The sequence below is a fragment of the Cupressus sempervirens genome, chromosome 1 (genome assembly GCF_028749045.1).
Source record: "Cupressus sempervirens isolate cs-2001-9-10 chromosome 1, ASM2874904v1, whole genome shotgun sequence".
Lineage (NCBI taxonomy): Eukaryota > Viridiplantae > Streptophyta > Pinopsida > Cupressales > Cupressaceae > Cupressus > Cupressus sempervirens.
In genome coordinates this window covers 569,506,837-569,522,961 of record NC_143118.1, presented here as the reverse complement: position 1 = coordinate 569,522,961, position 16,125 = coordinate 569,506,837, and the positions used below count along the sequence as shown (strand labels likewise).

Here is a 16,125-nt window from a genome sequence, read left to right as displayed (position 1 = left end):
AAAAGCATAAGATCCTATGATTTTTAGCACCATAGACCATTTTGACCCTAGTTAGCCAGGGGCTTATATTTATGCCAATCTTGGAACTAGGCCTTACAACTAGGTCTACGTGCCTAAATAAAACTTCTAAACTAAGTAGAATGCTTAGGACTATTCAGTATATTGTTTGATGAGTTTAGAGTAGGTTCTCGTACAACATAGATAGAACACCTAGATATTGATATAAAAGAACAAAGATTATCAAAGTTCATAGAATTTTTCCTAGAACGAGACTTGATTCTATGGAGTCAGGGTTAGATTTCTTGATACCTATCCATTAGAAGCTGACAAGATTAATCATGATTTATAGAATCATCCCCAAAATGAGGTTTAATCCCTAAGATTCAAGTTTAGAATATCTTGATACCTATCCATTAAATAGTGGTTAAAAGAAATAACTAAGAATTATCCCCAGAATAGGGTTCAATTCTCAACAAAAATTTGGATTATCTTCAAAATGGAGCTTAATCTTGAAAAGTAGTTAAAATTATCTCCAAAATAGAGCTTAATTCTCTAGATTTCAGATAGAACACCTGAATATTGGTCCATAAAAGATAACAAGATCCAATCATGAGTTATAGACTCATCTCCAAGATGAGGCTTGATCCTCAATAGTTAGGGTTAGACTATCCATCAAAATCTAACAAGAACTATTATAAGATTGATCAGCTTATAAATATATAAGATAGGTGAAATATGATGTCAGATAGAGGGGAGCAAGATGCTTTAAGTGATGATGACATAAAATTCAAATTGAGTTGAAATTGGTTTCAAAAAAGATTCAATGATGTAATAATCTTGCCTCCTTCAGGAGAAAAATTGAAAGATGACACACCAAAGTAGTAGATTGAAAGATACTGAAAAAATTTTAGGTTCAAAAAATAATAGAAGAGATTAGAAGGATCTAAAGGAAATTTGAAGTCAATTTGAGTGATTTTGAGGTCCATTTGACCAAATTTAATTTTGGTTGACCAAAGTTGACCAAACTTGACTTTTAAAAAAAAATTGGAAAATTTTAAAGAAATATGATTTGAGAATATTCCAAGATTTAGAAAGTATTAGCAAATTGGACTACACAAGCATCCGACTGCATTAGTCCAAAAATTTAAAAATGTAATTTTGAGTTGTTTAAGTGTGTTAGCTTTCGAATTCAATCCTAAAAATGAGTTTAGAGTAGCTAAACTAACTAAGAGGTGATTTTCATGTCAATTAGAGAACTTTGAAAAATTAGGTCAAAACCTATATAAGGGCCCAAAAGGTCTTTTTCAATTCATTTGTGCATTTTCTCTTTTGTGAAGAAGGAGCTCTAAAGAGAAAATGGTGGTTCCCATTCATTTTCATTGATTCAAGTGTTTTAGGCAATAAGGCTGGCTAAAGAAGTATGAGCCTCCATTGAGTCACCAATTACCTACTTTTCTTTTCAAATTTTTGCACTTTTTAGTCATTTCTAGCACATTTTTTTAGCATTTTTGAATTTTACTACTATACTATTTTGCATGAGGACTTCATTCTTTGCATTATCCTCAAATGTATTTCATGTGAGGAAGTACCAAAATGGTACTTCTTTGCCAAATTTTTTAGGTTTCCTCAAACGGGAGATACCCATCTCTCAAATGAGAGACCCTAAATTTACTTATTTTTTACTAAGTGTATTGATTGATCTCGTGTGAAGATTTGATTCCTCACACAAAAAAGTGTAATCTCATGCAAGAAAATAAAATTTGGCACAAAAAACTGGTGTTGTTTGCAAAAAAAATTTCTAATTTTTTTTTTTTTTTTTGTTGTTTCTTTTGCACTTTCTTTTATCATTTTTTCATGTCTAATATTGATCATGCTCATGTTGTTTTCATGTTGGTAGGCTATGTTTCCTGATGTTGCTTTCAAATCGCACTATTCCCCTTATATAGCATTAATTTGTCATTTGGATGCTGTAGAGCTAGCACACATTGACTCCCTTAGCCTTTCACATCTTTTTCATATTCTCACATTAGTGGTGAATAATTATTTATTGATGACACTAATTGAGCATTTCCATCTGAAGATGAACATCTTTTACTTGCCCCAGGAATAGATGACCATCATGCTAGAGGATGTATTTCAGATTCTACGGATACCATTTCATGGGCCATGAGTAGTGTATGATACACAACCACAACCACATATAGTGGTAGTAAGGGTTGTCTTTTAGGAGGATATTATCATGGGATGAGCTAGTGTATTCATATGGCCCCACCCATATGTTGTCAGTGGTACTCAGAGTATTCATCAATTTCTTTTTGATGAATGATAAAGGCCAGCACAGACACGAGTGTAGATGGGGATAGATGTTGCAACAAATTTTAGATGAGGTAATATAGTTTGGATGGGGTTAGTGCATGTTGGCACACATGTACCATGACATGCATGTGATTGTATACTATGAAAAGAAGAGCATAGTCATAGGGGTCTATGTCCTTCAGGTGTGGGCATGGGAACACTTTCCCATCACAAGGTTGATTTGTGCTAATGGGAGGTAGGATCATAAGATATACATATGTAGGTATCATGGATAGATGACCCAGACAACTCTAGGTAAGACTAAGTTGTGGAGAGGTATATTGGATGCCCTAGTAGTAGTGGTATGGATGCCATCAAGAGAGACACAAGCATGGGACAATGCACACGTATTAACAACTGATTGGTCACTCAGTATAGATGATCAAGAGATTCACACTCGCATGTGGAAATAGTATGGTTGACCATAGGATATTTCATAAGAGTATTGCACATATAGTCACTTTGTGTTAGACATGGAGCATGGGTGGTCTGTCAAACTAGATTAGGGTAGATCCATGATCAATGTGTATTCTATTGATATGATGTAGTGGGACTATAAGGTAGGAGTTTCAAAAGGGGGGATGCATCTAGCATAGTAAGCACATTTTACAATTTGTCCTTTTCCTTATTTTATAGACCTAGTAAGGATGATAGTGCTAGTGCAGCCACTACAAGCACCATAGCCATCACCACAATAGTAGCCATAATAACATGGAGTCAAAAAAAGGACATGATAGGTCTCTATTCCTCCTTGGTAGATGGGATTGGATCTAGATTATGGAAACAATGTTAGAGGACATAGATGTCCATGTGGTGAGATGGGTACGTTGGATGCCATCTGCGAAGATGTGCAGAGGCGATGTATAGAGGAAAAACTAGCTCAATAGATTGAGCACGCAATGGGTGATGGGGAGATGTAGGATCACCCTGATCCTTTTTAGAAGCATGAATGATGATGATATTCCTATGGGGGAGTATTTTAGAAACATGATTAGATCATTATCATGATGATATGTTACATTCATGACTATCTTTGTGATTGATGTCAACATAGGATTATTTTGTGGTATCTGACAAAAGAATAGTAGAAAGATCACGTTTGTATGGACAGATCATTGAGTACTTTTATTAATGAGGTTAAAGGAAGATTATATTATGTTTCTATTATATGAAGATAACCTTGGAAGCATAAGATATTAATACTCGAAGAAGTTATGCAAGTTTCGGTGAAGACAATTCAGAGATAGAGTTTATAGAGGTAAGTTCTGATAAACTTATTATATATCTTAGCACATTTTTTATTCTAAGAAGCCAAATTTAAAGATGCAAAGAAGATATTTTGGTGATGACATGGTTAATCTTGTTCATCATAATGTTACATGTATGAAAATTTATTCAAGCTACAAGGTGAAAGATTAATGTTATTGCTAAGTGTAATGTGTTCTTATTGTGGTACTATAATAATTAATAAAGAAGGTGAAACAATGAACTCATGGAATTTTTTTATAGATTCAGTATAAAGGAAGGAAATTTTCCTTTATATTAGATATGACATATGAGATAATTTTAAGCAACATGAAGAGTGAAATGAAAACTTGAGCTGAGCAGAGTGGAAGTGAAGGAAACTTAATTGTCGAGGTTTTACTTGGATCCAAGGTTCAAGGCTTGGTCTACAAGGTCTCTTAGTGGTTTTTCTAGTTGATATCATAGAGGGAAGAAGTTATAGTGAAGTACACACACTTATTGTGCAAGGAATAGTTGAGATATCAGATGGAAAGTGAGTTCACTGGTCTTTCCTAAGAAGTTGTTTGGATAGGGGGTCCTTTTGTCTTCTTCAACTACTAACAAGGTTGGAATCTCCTAACAGGGACTCAAAGTCTCCTTATACATACCCTTATGTACTAAATGTTACAATAGATTCCTAATAGGGTTCATCCTCTAAAAAGGAATACTTATATTAGTACATCATCCTATGGGCATCATTCCCATCGAGGTTTTCCCTCTAATCAAGGGTTTCACTAGTTAACATATCTGGTGTGACTATTTATGTGCATCTTATTTTGGTTTCTATTTACTTTGATTAAATGGATAAGATTGCTTAAGGTTAATAAATTTTTTAATTATTGTGAGATCCATGGAAATCATGTTCACCAAAGATAGTCCTACATCTAACAGAGGATATTTTGACACCCATATGGTGGAAATTGTTGGTGAGCTATCAAATCTATATAAACAATAGAGAATTGAGTTTTTAGATCTAGAATCCTTTTGTTGCATTCAAAAGACTAGAAGCACAAGTAAGGATAAGTCTAGATCTGAAGAAGAAAACATAAAGATAAAGGGATGTATTGATCTACTTACAAAAAGAGAGCCAAAAGGTATGAAAAAAATTTTTTGTTGGGCATAGAAAGAGTTTAGTCAATTTTGCCTAGATGTCCCAAGAGAATAAGAAAAACAAGAAAGAGTTTACTTTCTGATCAAGTTGAAGAATTTAAAGAAAGTATGGAAAGATTTTTTAATTATTGTGATAATGATCCTAGATTGGTTAATGAAGAGGAAGTAATAGAAGAGATAGCTTTGGTAACTATTATGGAAAGTGTAAATGTGAGAGTTGATGATAAATTTAGGATATAAGAAAGAATAGTTGATTACAATTTAGATGATGATGTTGTTACTAAACAAAGGAATGATGAAGTATTCATTGAGACTAACAATGATTTATAGAATGAAGGAGACATAAGGAAAGAACAAATCTCAGAACCTTCACCAAAGCCAAGAGTTAAGATAACAACTCCTACTTTGGGTAAGAATATCACAAAGAATCATCCATCTAAGTAGATCATCAAAAGAAGAGATAAAGATGTGATGACAAGAAGCATAATCAATGAAGAACTATTTTTAATATCTCAAATTGAATCTAAGAGTATAGATAAAGCATGTTGAGATGACTATTGGAAGCAAGCTATGAAAGAGGAATGGGATTAGATAGTAAAGAATAAGAATTGATCCCTAAACCAGCAGACAAGAATGTGATATGAACTAAATGGGTATTCAAATACAAGATGAATGAGCAAGGTGAAGTTGTAAGGAAAAAAGAAGGATTGGTATGTAAAGTTTACTCACAATAAGAAGGTATAGACTATGATGAGACCTATGCTCCTTTAGAAAGAATATAAGTAGTAGGATTATTCTTAGCATATGCATCATATACAAAATTCAAAGTATATCAGATGGATGTCAATTCAACATTTCTGAATGGATAACTTGAAGAAGAGGAATACATTGAACAACTTGAAGGTTGTCCTTTAAGAGATGGTAAGCACATAGTATGCATTTTTTAGAAAACATTGTATGGCTTGAAGCAAGAGCCTAGAACTTGGTATGCAATGTTGGACAAGCATTTAACAAAGCTTGGATATAGCAAAGTTATGGTAGTTAGTAATCTCTATTTGAATGAAATTGATGATGGATTAATGGTCTTGGTAATATTTTTTGATGATTTCATATTTGGAGGAATTGATGATTAAAGTGATGAGTTTGTAGAAGAAATGTAGAAGGAATTTGAGATGAGTCTAAGAAGAGAAATGAAATATTTTTTAGAATTATAGATTGTGTAGGATAAAGAAGAAATCTTTATTTTTTAGACTAAGTATTTGAAGGATTTACTGAAAAGGTTTAGTTTGGAAACATGTAAACTTGTTGGAACACCTATGGTAACTAGACATAAGTTATCTGCAAAGGATGAGACACCTATTCTTGAGAAGAAAAAGTATAGATTTATGATTGGAGGTTTACAATATCTAAGTCACACAAGGCCAGATATAGAAAATGCAACTGGAATTGTTGCAAGATTTCAAGATGACCCTAGAGAATCATATTATGCAGCTATCAAAAGGATATTTAGATACCTAAAAGGAACACAGTAGTGGAGCCTTCTTTCTTTGAGGAAGATTAGTTTCTTGGCTAAGCCAAAAGTAGGATTATACCTCACAAAGTATAGTGGAAGAAGAATATGTTGTAGTAGAAAACAATTTTAATCAAGTTGTTTGGATGAATTAGATGTTGGAAAATATAAGGATAGAAATTATTGAACCTATTGTCATACATTGTGACAATGTAAGAACAATAAATATGTCTAAGAATATAGTTTTGCATTCTAAGAAAAAGCACATTTCTATCAAGTATCACATGTTGGGAGAGAAATTTGTAGAAAAGGAAATTAAATTGAAGTATGTGAATGCTAAAGAGTAGATTGTATATATATTCACTTAGCCTCTTCCCATAGAGACTCTAGAGTATTTGCAAGGTATGCTAGGGGTTATGCCCCTTCCTACATCAGAGTATGGATAGAGTCATCAAGGACTCTTGTTGTATGTTGTTTTTGAATAGTGTGTTTGGACATTTGAGCTAGAAAAAAGCATTTATTATAGAGTTTGATGGTTGTTGAAAGCTTTGACATTGATGTTAGTGGAGGAGAAGTAGGACATAAAAAAAATTTGAGTACACTAAAGGGAGAATAAAATAGTTTGGTAGAATGATTCATGAAAAGGATTTGAAAAGAAAGGATAATAGTCTTTGGTAGTTGGTATTCTTGGAACTAGATGTTTTTCATCTATGTTGCCATGAATGCCTTAGGGGGAGATTTTTGGTAGTATGAATGTTGATGAATTTCCTATGGGGGATAATGTAGGAATAGGATTAGATCATTATCATGATGATATGTTACTTTCATGACTACATTTTTCATTGATGTTAGCATAAAATTTTTCTATGGTATCTGATAGAAAAATAATAGAAAGATCAAGTTGGTATAGACACATCGTTTAGTACTTTTAGTAGCAAGGTTAAAGGAAGATTGTTGTTTAGTGTGGAGCTTGACCAGTCCCCAAGTGGGAGATTATTAGATTGCGGTGACTGATTAGGAAAGTACTGTAAATACTTCATAAATTCTTTGGGGTTTGGGGCATCGCCCCCCAAAAAAAAATTTGGACCCTATTTTATCAAGATTTTGGGCCAACATGTAATTATTAATTATAACCATAAAGTAGTTAAAATACTTGTATAAAAGGGCTTAGGGTTAGGGATTGTTTCATAAGGTGTGATAAAAAATTGGTTCTTGAAGCAGTATTGAGTTGTAAGGGATTACAAATTATAATCAGGCTGTAATCATTAGATCATAAAATTATTGGACTTGATGGTTGGTGGACATAGTGTAGGGATTGGGTGAACCATGTTAAATCTTGGTGCCTTGTGTTCTTTTTCATGTGATCTTTTATTTTTCTTATTGCTTATATTTGGATGTAATTATTATTTATGTTTGTGGTTTAATCCTAACAAGTGGTATCAGAGCCTAGTTATTTTTTAGTTATCCTCTACAAAAAAGTCTCACAGTTGAGTGGGAGCAATTGCAAATGAGGGTAAGTTAAGGGTTGATAGGTTTAATTGGTAGAACTTCTAGTTATGGAAGATGCAAATGGAAAAATATCTTTATCAAAAGGATTTATGGAAGCTATTGGAAGGAAAATCCAAGAATCAGGGATCTATGTCAAATGATGAATGGGATCTTTAAATAGAAAGACACTTGGAAGCATTTGATTATGCCTGGCACCATAGGTGGCATTTAATATTACAAAAGAAAAGATGACAAAAGAATTGATGAAAACCATAGCAATACTATATGAAAAGCCCTTCACTTCAAACAAAGTATTTCTCATGAAGCATTTATTTAATATGACAATGGCAGAGGATGGATCTATTACAAATCATTTAAATTAGTTTAATACTATTACTAGTCAGTTATCTTCTATGGGTATCAATTTTAAAGAAGAAATTAGGGCTCTCTTGATTTTGTGTTCTTTGCTTGAAAGCTGGAATGATTTGGTAATGGTTGTGAGTAATTCTATTCCTAGATCTAGTACCCTAAAATATGATAATGTGATCGGTGTTATTTTGAGTGAGGAAACTTGTAGGAAAACCTTAGGTGGATCTACATCAAGAAGTGCTTTGAATGCACAAAGTAGGGGTAGAATGACTAAGAGAGGAAGTAATTCTTGAAATCATGACAAATCAAGAGGAAAGTCAAAGGGGAGGAGGTCTCAATCAAGAGGACTAAACAATTGCTAGTACTATGTGAAACCAAGGCACAAAAAGAATGATTGGTGGAATCAAAAGAAAAAAGGAGATAAATCAGATGGAGACAAGGAGGAAAATGTGTTAAGTAAAAAATTTAAAGAGGATGTTTTGCTTCTATCTTTAGAAAGTGTTGATGATTCATGGGCTTTAGATTCTGTTTCTTCATTTCATGCTACACCTCATAGAGGTTATTTCATTGTTTATGTCCAAGGGGATTTTGCACTTATTTGTTTGGGGGATAATGAATCTTGTCAGATTGTTGGAAAGGGAAAAATTAAGATTAAGTTGTAGAATGTGAATCATTGGCAACTACATGAGGTAAGACATGTTCCAAGGCTGAGTATGAATTTAATTTCAATAGGGCAACTTAGAGATGAGGTTTGTGTAGTTAGTTTTAATGATAAAAATTGGAAGGTTTCAAAAGGTTCCCTTGTAGTAGCAAAAGGTGTGAAAGTAGGAAGCTTATATCTTTGTATAAGTCATATTATTCCTTCTACTTTAATTGTTTTAGAAAAAAATGAATGTTCAGGAACAATTGCTACAGTTGAGTAGGGAGAACAAATAGCTATTGTAGATTCTGATACAGCACTGTGGCACAACAAACTTGGGCACATGAGTGACAAAGGTATGAAAGTACTTCATTCAAAGAAAGTTTTACGAAGTCTAAAATGTGTTAATATGAATTTCTATAAAATTTGTATGGAAATCAAAAGAGAGTGAGTTTTGCAAAGACTGGGAAGGAAAATAGAAGGGAGAAATTAGAGCTTGTGCATACCGATGTATGGGGAGCAACTCAGGTATCTTCCCTTGGTGGCTCTCATTGCTATTTTACATTTATTGATGATGCAACTAGAAAAGTATGGGTTTATTTCCTTAGACATAAATTTGATGTATTTCAAACTTTTAAGAAATGGAAATGCTTGGTTGAAAATGAGACAGATAAAAAATTAAAATGTCTTAGATCTGATAATGGTGGTGAGTATTGCAGTCATGAATTTGAAGATTATTGCTCCACTAATGGTATTCATAGATAGAAAATTGTTCTGAGGACTCCATAGGAAAATGGAGTGGCTAAACACATGAACAGGACTATAATGAAACGTGCAAGGAGCATGAGGTTGCATCTTGGGTTGCCCTTACACATGTGAGTAGAGGCTATCAATACTGCTATATATTTTATTAATAGAGGTCCCTCTACTCCTTTTGGTTGTGGTATTCTAGAGAAAGCATGGACTAATAAGAAGGTGAGTTATTATTTTCTCAAAACCTTCAGTTGTGAAGCATTTTCTCATATAGATTCTGAAAATAGAATTAAGCTAGTAGTTAAGTCAAAGAAATGTGTATTTGTTGGATATGGTATTAATGAGTTTGGTTATAGGCTTTGAGATTTTGAAAATCATAAAATTGTAAGAAATAGGGATGTCATATTCAATGACAAAGTGTTGTACAAAGATCTATTGCAGCAGCATGAGAAGAAAGAAGATGATTATGTAGTGTTGGATGATACTTCAAAAGCTAATGTTCTAGCCATTCCTCATGAAATGCAATAACTACAACAACAAATACCACACACACTGGTGAACGTTAGATGGTCAACAAGGAAAATTAGACCTCCACAAAGATTTTCTCCCTCTTTTTATTCTATTTTACTTACTAATGCTAATGAACCTGAAAGTTATGATGAAGCTACGCAGGTCGATACTAAGATATAGTGGGAGTCTGCAATGAAAGATGAAATGGAATCTTTGTTGAAGAATAAGACATAGAATTTGTGCAAGTTACATGCAGGTAAAAAGGCTTTATAAAATAAGTGGGTTTATAGGTTACAAGAAGAGGATGGAGGTAAGAAAAGATGTAAAGCCAAGTTAGTTGTAAAAGGATTTGCATAGAAAAAGGGAATTTATTTTGATGACATATTTTCTCCTGTTGTTAAGATGACTTCTATCCATACTATTTGGCTACTGAAGATTTGCATTTAGAGTAGCTTGGTGTTAAAATAGCCTTCCTTCATGGTGATTTGTATGAAGAGATATATATGGCTCAGCCACAGGGATTTGCAGTCAACTGTAAGGAGAACTTAGTGTGCAAATTGAAGAAAAGTTTATATGGCTTGAACCAAGCACCTTGGCAATGGTATCTGAAATTTGACAATTTTATGCATGAGCATGGTTATAGTAGGTGTAATTCAAATCATTGTGTTTATTTTAAAAGGTTGGATGATGATAGCTACATTATTTTATGTTTATATGTTGATGATATGCTTGTAGCTAGATCTAACATGGATCATATTAAGGGGATAAAATGCCAATTAGCACATGCATTTGCTATGAAGGATTTTGGGACAGCAAAGTAAATCCTTGGTATGAAGATTTGCAGAGATAGGAAAAATAGAACATTGACACTATCTCAGGCTAATTATGTTGAGAAGGTGTTGTAATGTTTTTCTATGGAAAATGTTAAAGCTGTCAGTACACCTTTATCTAGTCATTTGAAATTGAATAAGTAGATGCGTCCCAAGACACAAGAAGAGGAGGATAAGATGTCCAAGATACCCTATGCTTCAGCTATAGGAAGCTTGATGTATGCTATGGTATGTACTGGGCCATATATTGCACATGCAATGGAGTTGTTAGTAGGCATATGAGTCATCCAAGAATTGAGCATTGGAATGCACTCTAATGGATTCTCAAATATTTGAGAGGAAAATCCAATAAGTGTTTACACTTCGGGGGCTCTAGTACTGATTTACAGGGCTATGTTGACTCAGATTTGGCAGGGGATATTGATACCAGGTAGAGTACTCCAGGTTACATCTTTACTATTGGTGGGGCAGTCGTGAGCTGGATTTCTAGATTACAAAAGGTTAATGCTTTATCCACTACAAAGGTAGAGTATTTAGCTACTACAGAGATAGTCTAGGAGATGATATGGCTTTAATTCTTCTTGCAAGAATTGGGACATCCTCAGAAGTATAATTATTTGTTCACAGATAGCTATAGTGCCATTCAGCTCTGCATTCAAAGACCAAACACATATAGTTGTGGTACCATTTCATTCGATCAGTTTTGGAGGATGGATAGTTAAAGTTGGAGAAGATACATACAAATAACAATCTAGTAGATATGTTAACCAAGGAAGTAACAAGGGAGAAGCTACACTCCTCTTAAGCTTTGGTTGATGTTCTAGACTGGACATGAATACAAAAACTATAGTGTCTACCCTCGTTCACATTTTTCTAGGTATATTGTTGCTTTCATGGTTGAACTCTATTAGACTAGTTTTATGTTGATGGTTAGTAGCAATGTTTTGAGACTATCAGATATTATGCTATGGATTCAGTTGATATGTGATGAGATTACTTAGACTCTACATTTCATATATGGATGATGATTATTACATTATTTCTAGTTATTGATGATGATTAGCTAGATGGTTTATTATCACATGTGTTTTCTTATGGATACTTGCCCCATACTTGCATGTGTATGGTGTGTGTGTTTGTTCTCTTATTGTATGGTGTTTCAGATGTGGTTAAGGAAGGGATTCGTAGTCACTTGCTAGTCGGGATCTACATGATGCACCACTTCCTGCCATTGCTTGTTTAGCTTAGCATATATATATATATAGTATGTACATGCATGGATTTTATGTAGGTTGTAGGTACTTGGCATCAACTTCCCTAAATTTCCAGGATGAGTGTACCCTATCGCACTATCTCAATGGTAAGAGAGGGGAGATAAATTCTCAAGTCCAAATTCTAAACACTTAAACCATTTATCCTAGAGAGGTAGGACAAGTATCTAAGATGTTTTACCTACCGAATGTGTTAGATGATGTAGTTCATGATTTAACTCCTTAGACTGATTTTGTATGGATTGTTCTATGATGGGTTTTCATATTTTATTTTGGAGGTCTTTGGTGAATTTTCTATTAATTAAGTCTAAAATTAAAAGATTTAATTATTAATTTAATTATTTTGAAAAAATTGATATAATGTGATGATATTTTGATATTTTGATTTTAATTAATTAAATAGGAAATTAATTGAGTAAAAAAATTAAATAAAAGAAATTAAAATTAAAAATAATAAAATAATAAATAAATAATAATAATAGAAATAATAAAAGAATTAAAATAAAAGTTATAAGTCTACATAAGAGTAAGCACACCTTTGTTATGCATGTATGTCTACAACATAGGAGTTAGTGCACAAATTAAGCACATGGTGTCTACAACCTTGTGACTTATCTAGAAGGTTGGAAAAAACTCGTGCTTAGTTGTCAATGCTTATCTCATCTTCTAGTTGTTTCTAGAGACATTCTAGGTGCTTCCTGAGAGTTCTTTATATTCAGGCACTCCTAGAAGCTTGGAGAGCATGTTTGGAGGACTCAAGAATGTTGGAGAAGGAAGGAGCTTGCTCTATATTTTCTGAGGAGAAGTGATTTAGCATCAGTGTCCAGGTAGACACTCGTGATTTTTGCATATAATATTTTGCTTCTTGCACTTCCTGTCTTTTTCATGTCTTCTAAATGCTTTCTGAGGATTTCATGCGTAGAATATCTTGGTTGTATGTATTCATGTCATGGGTAGTTAAATTTCTATATGAGAAAATACCACATGCGTAGATCTAAGGAATATATGGGACTAGGGTTTCAGATGCTTATGGACAAACCTATCAGAAGGATTAATAGGTAGATCTAGAGAACGATCATTATAAGAAAAATTCTTAACTCATAGAATTGGAAAGCCCTTTTTGTTTAAAAATTATGTATATGTATTATTTTAAAAATATACATCTATATATTCACAAATCTACATACATACATACATACATACATATATATATAAATGTTTATTAAAAAAAAAATGTTGTAGTGCTTATTAACAATCTCCATGTATATATATACATACATACATACATATATACATGCATACATATATATATGTATGCATGTATATATATATGTATGTATATATATATATACATACATATATATATAGATATACATATATACATATACATATATATATATACATATTTATTTATTTATTTATTAAAACGTTGATTATTAAAATGTCACAGTGGAAAAATGTTTAGAAATGAAATTGTTTTGATGTGCGTATTGGAAGAAAAAAACATTTTTTTAAAAACATTATTATAAAAAAAAAAAATTGAATTGAGGGGGGGCACAAATCATACCCTTACCCCTGTGGGTGGCAGAGACCTGTTGTCACAAGGACTGCAATGACAAGGGTACTCTGTACCCACTGTCAGCGCAGTGCCTGCGATGGTAGGCATTGCGCACCGCGGGTTGATATTATATTTTGTTTTTTTTTTAATTGATATATGTGTATATTAATATTTCAATTTTAATATTATATTGTTATTAAAATTATTAAATATAATGTGATGATATTTTGATATTTTGATTTTAATTAATTAAATGGGAAATTAATTGAGTAAAAGAATTAAATAAAAGAAATTAAAATTAATAATAATAATAGAAATAATAAAAGAATTAAAATAAAAGTTATAAGTCTACCTAGGAGTAAGTGCACCTTTGTTATGCACGTATGTCTACAACACAGGAGTTAGCACACAAATTAAGCACATGGTGTCTACAACCTTGTGACTCATCTAGAAGGTTGGAAAAAAACTCGTGCTTAGCTGTCAACGCTTATCTCATCTTCTAGTTGTTTCTAGAGATATTCTAGGTGCTTCATAAGAGTTCTTTATATTTAGGCACTCCTAGAAGCTCAAGGAGCATGTTTGGAGGACCCGAGAATGTTGGAGAAGGAAGGAGCTTGTTCTGTAGTTTCTGAGGAGAAGTGATTTAGCATCAATGTCCAAGTAGACACTCGTAATTTTTGCATATGATATTTTGCTTCTTGCACTTCCTATCTTTTTCATGTCTTTTGAATGCTTTATAAGGATTTCATGTGTAGAATATCTTGATTGTATGTATTCTTGTCATGGGTAGTTAAATTTCTATATGAGAAAATCCCACATGCGTAGATCTGAGGAATCTATGGGACTAGGGTTTTAGATGCTTATGGACAAACCTATTAGAAGGATTAATAGTTAGATCTAGAGAATGATCATTATAAGGAAAATTCTTAACTCATAGAATTGGAAATCTCTTTTTGTTTAAAAATTATATATATGTTTTCTTTATATATATATATATATATATATATATATATATATATATATATATATATATATATATGTATACATACATACATATAAATATATATATATACATATATTTATTTATTAAAACGCTACTTATTAAAATGTCATAGTGGAAAAACATTTAAAAATTAATTGAATTGAGGGGGGGCACGAATCATACCCTTACCCCTGCGGGTGGCAGAGTCTTCCTGTCACGAGGACTGCAACGACAGGGGTACTCTATACCTACTATCAGCGTAGTGCCTGCGACTCCCAGTACTGCGTACTTCGATTGATATTATGTTTTTTTTAAAAAAATTGATATATGTGTATATTAATATTTCGATTTTAATATTATATTGTTATTAAAATTATTAAATATTAATAACTATATATTATTAAATATTAATTATTATATAATATTAATTAATATATTTATTATAAATAAAATTTTATTAATAGATTATTTCTTTTAATAATTAATCATTTTATAATATTTTAGTTTAATAATATAAATCTAATTTAATCGAATTTAAATGAAGGATAGATAAATGAGGATGAATTGTATTTGTTTACATTGAATTTTTTTATGTGTCCTATTGGAACACGATGGGGGTCTTTTTCAAATATTGTATATATAATATACTCATAAAAACATCTTAAAATATTGATTTAATGGGTTATGGGGAAAATACTTTTATCTACCAAACATATACATGGGTTAGGTAAAAAAGTACAAATTTCTCCACTCAATATCTAAATTTGAAAACAAAAATTGCAACCCCCACACTTAATTCAACTATACAATTTTAGTGAACCCAAACATGTGCTTGTATTTTGTGCTTTCTCTATGCTTCTTGTTTTGGGTTTGGGTTGACTAGTTGGTTGACCAGTTATAGGATGTCTACCAGAGGCTCAGGGGTTATGATTGTGATGTCATGATGATGTCTTTTGATCTTGATCTTTTTAAAAATCCAACCATGGTTATGTGATGACATGCTCTATGGTGTGTGTGTGGTTTACTAATTGATATTGTTTCCAGTCTTCTTGCGTAAGCCTTGACATATGTAACCATTTATGAGTATTGATCAACTATTTGGATTACTTTCTAGTCACCTTGATGGGATTGAATTGATTATCTAATCTTGTTGTGACATGTTTTGACTCGACCAGTTTGGAGTCTTCGATCAATATTACTTTGAGATACTTTTTGGTTGCTTGTTGAGAACCAAATGAAAATAGTGATTGTCAATGATACCTTCAGTTGCCAATAGAGAACTATTGTGTTCATGATTATCTATGGATTCTTTTCAGTTGCTCATGGAGATTTGATACTCTTATTGTGGATTATCTTTTAGTTTTTTTTTTCCAGTCACTTGTATGAGACTATGGTGATTTTGTGATTTATGATTCCATGAGCTTAGGGTAGGTTATCTACTTGTAGTGTCGGAAAGTGGCTTGCA

At 32.4% G+C, this 16,125-nt stretch overlaps 1 pseudogene; it reads right to left on the bottom strand.

Moving 5' to 3' along the window:
* The window catches only part of LOC149578696 (coronatine-insensitive protein homolog 1a pseudogene), a 31,093-nt pseudogene extending 17,307 nt beyond the window's left edge, over window positions 1–13,786 (bottom strand).
* Window positions 13,787–16,125: the final 2,339 nt, after the last annotated feature.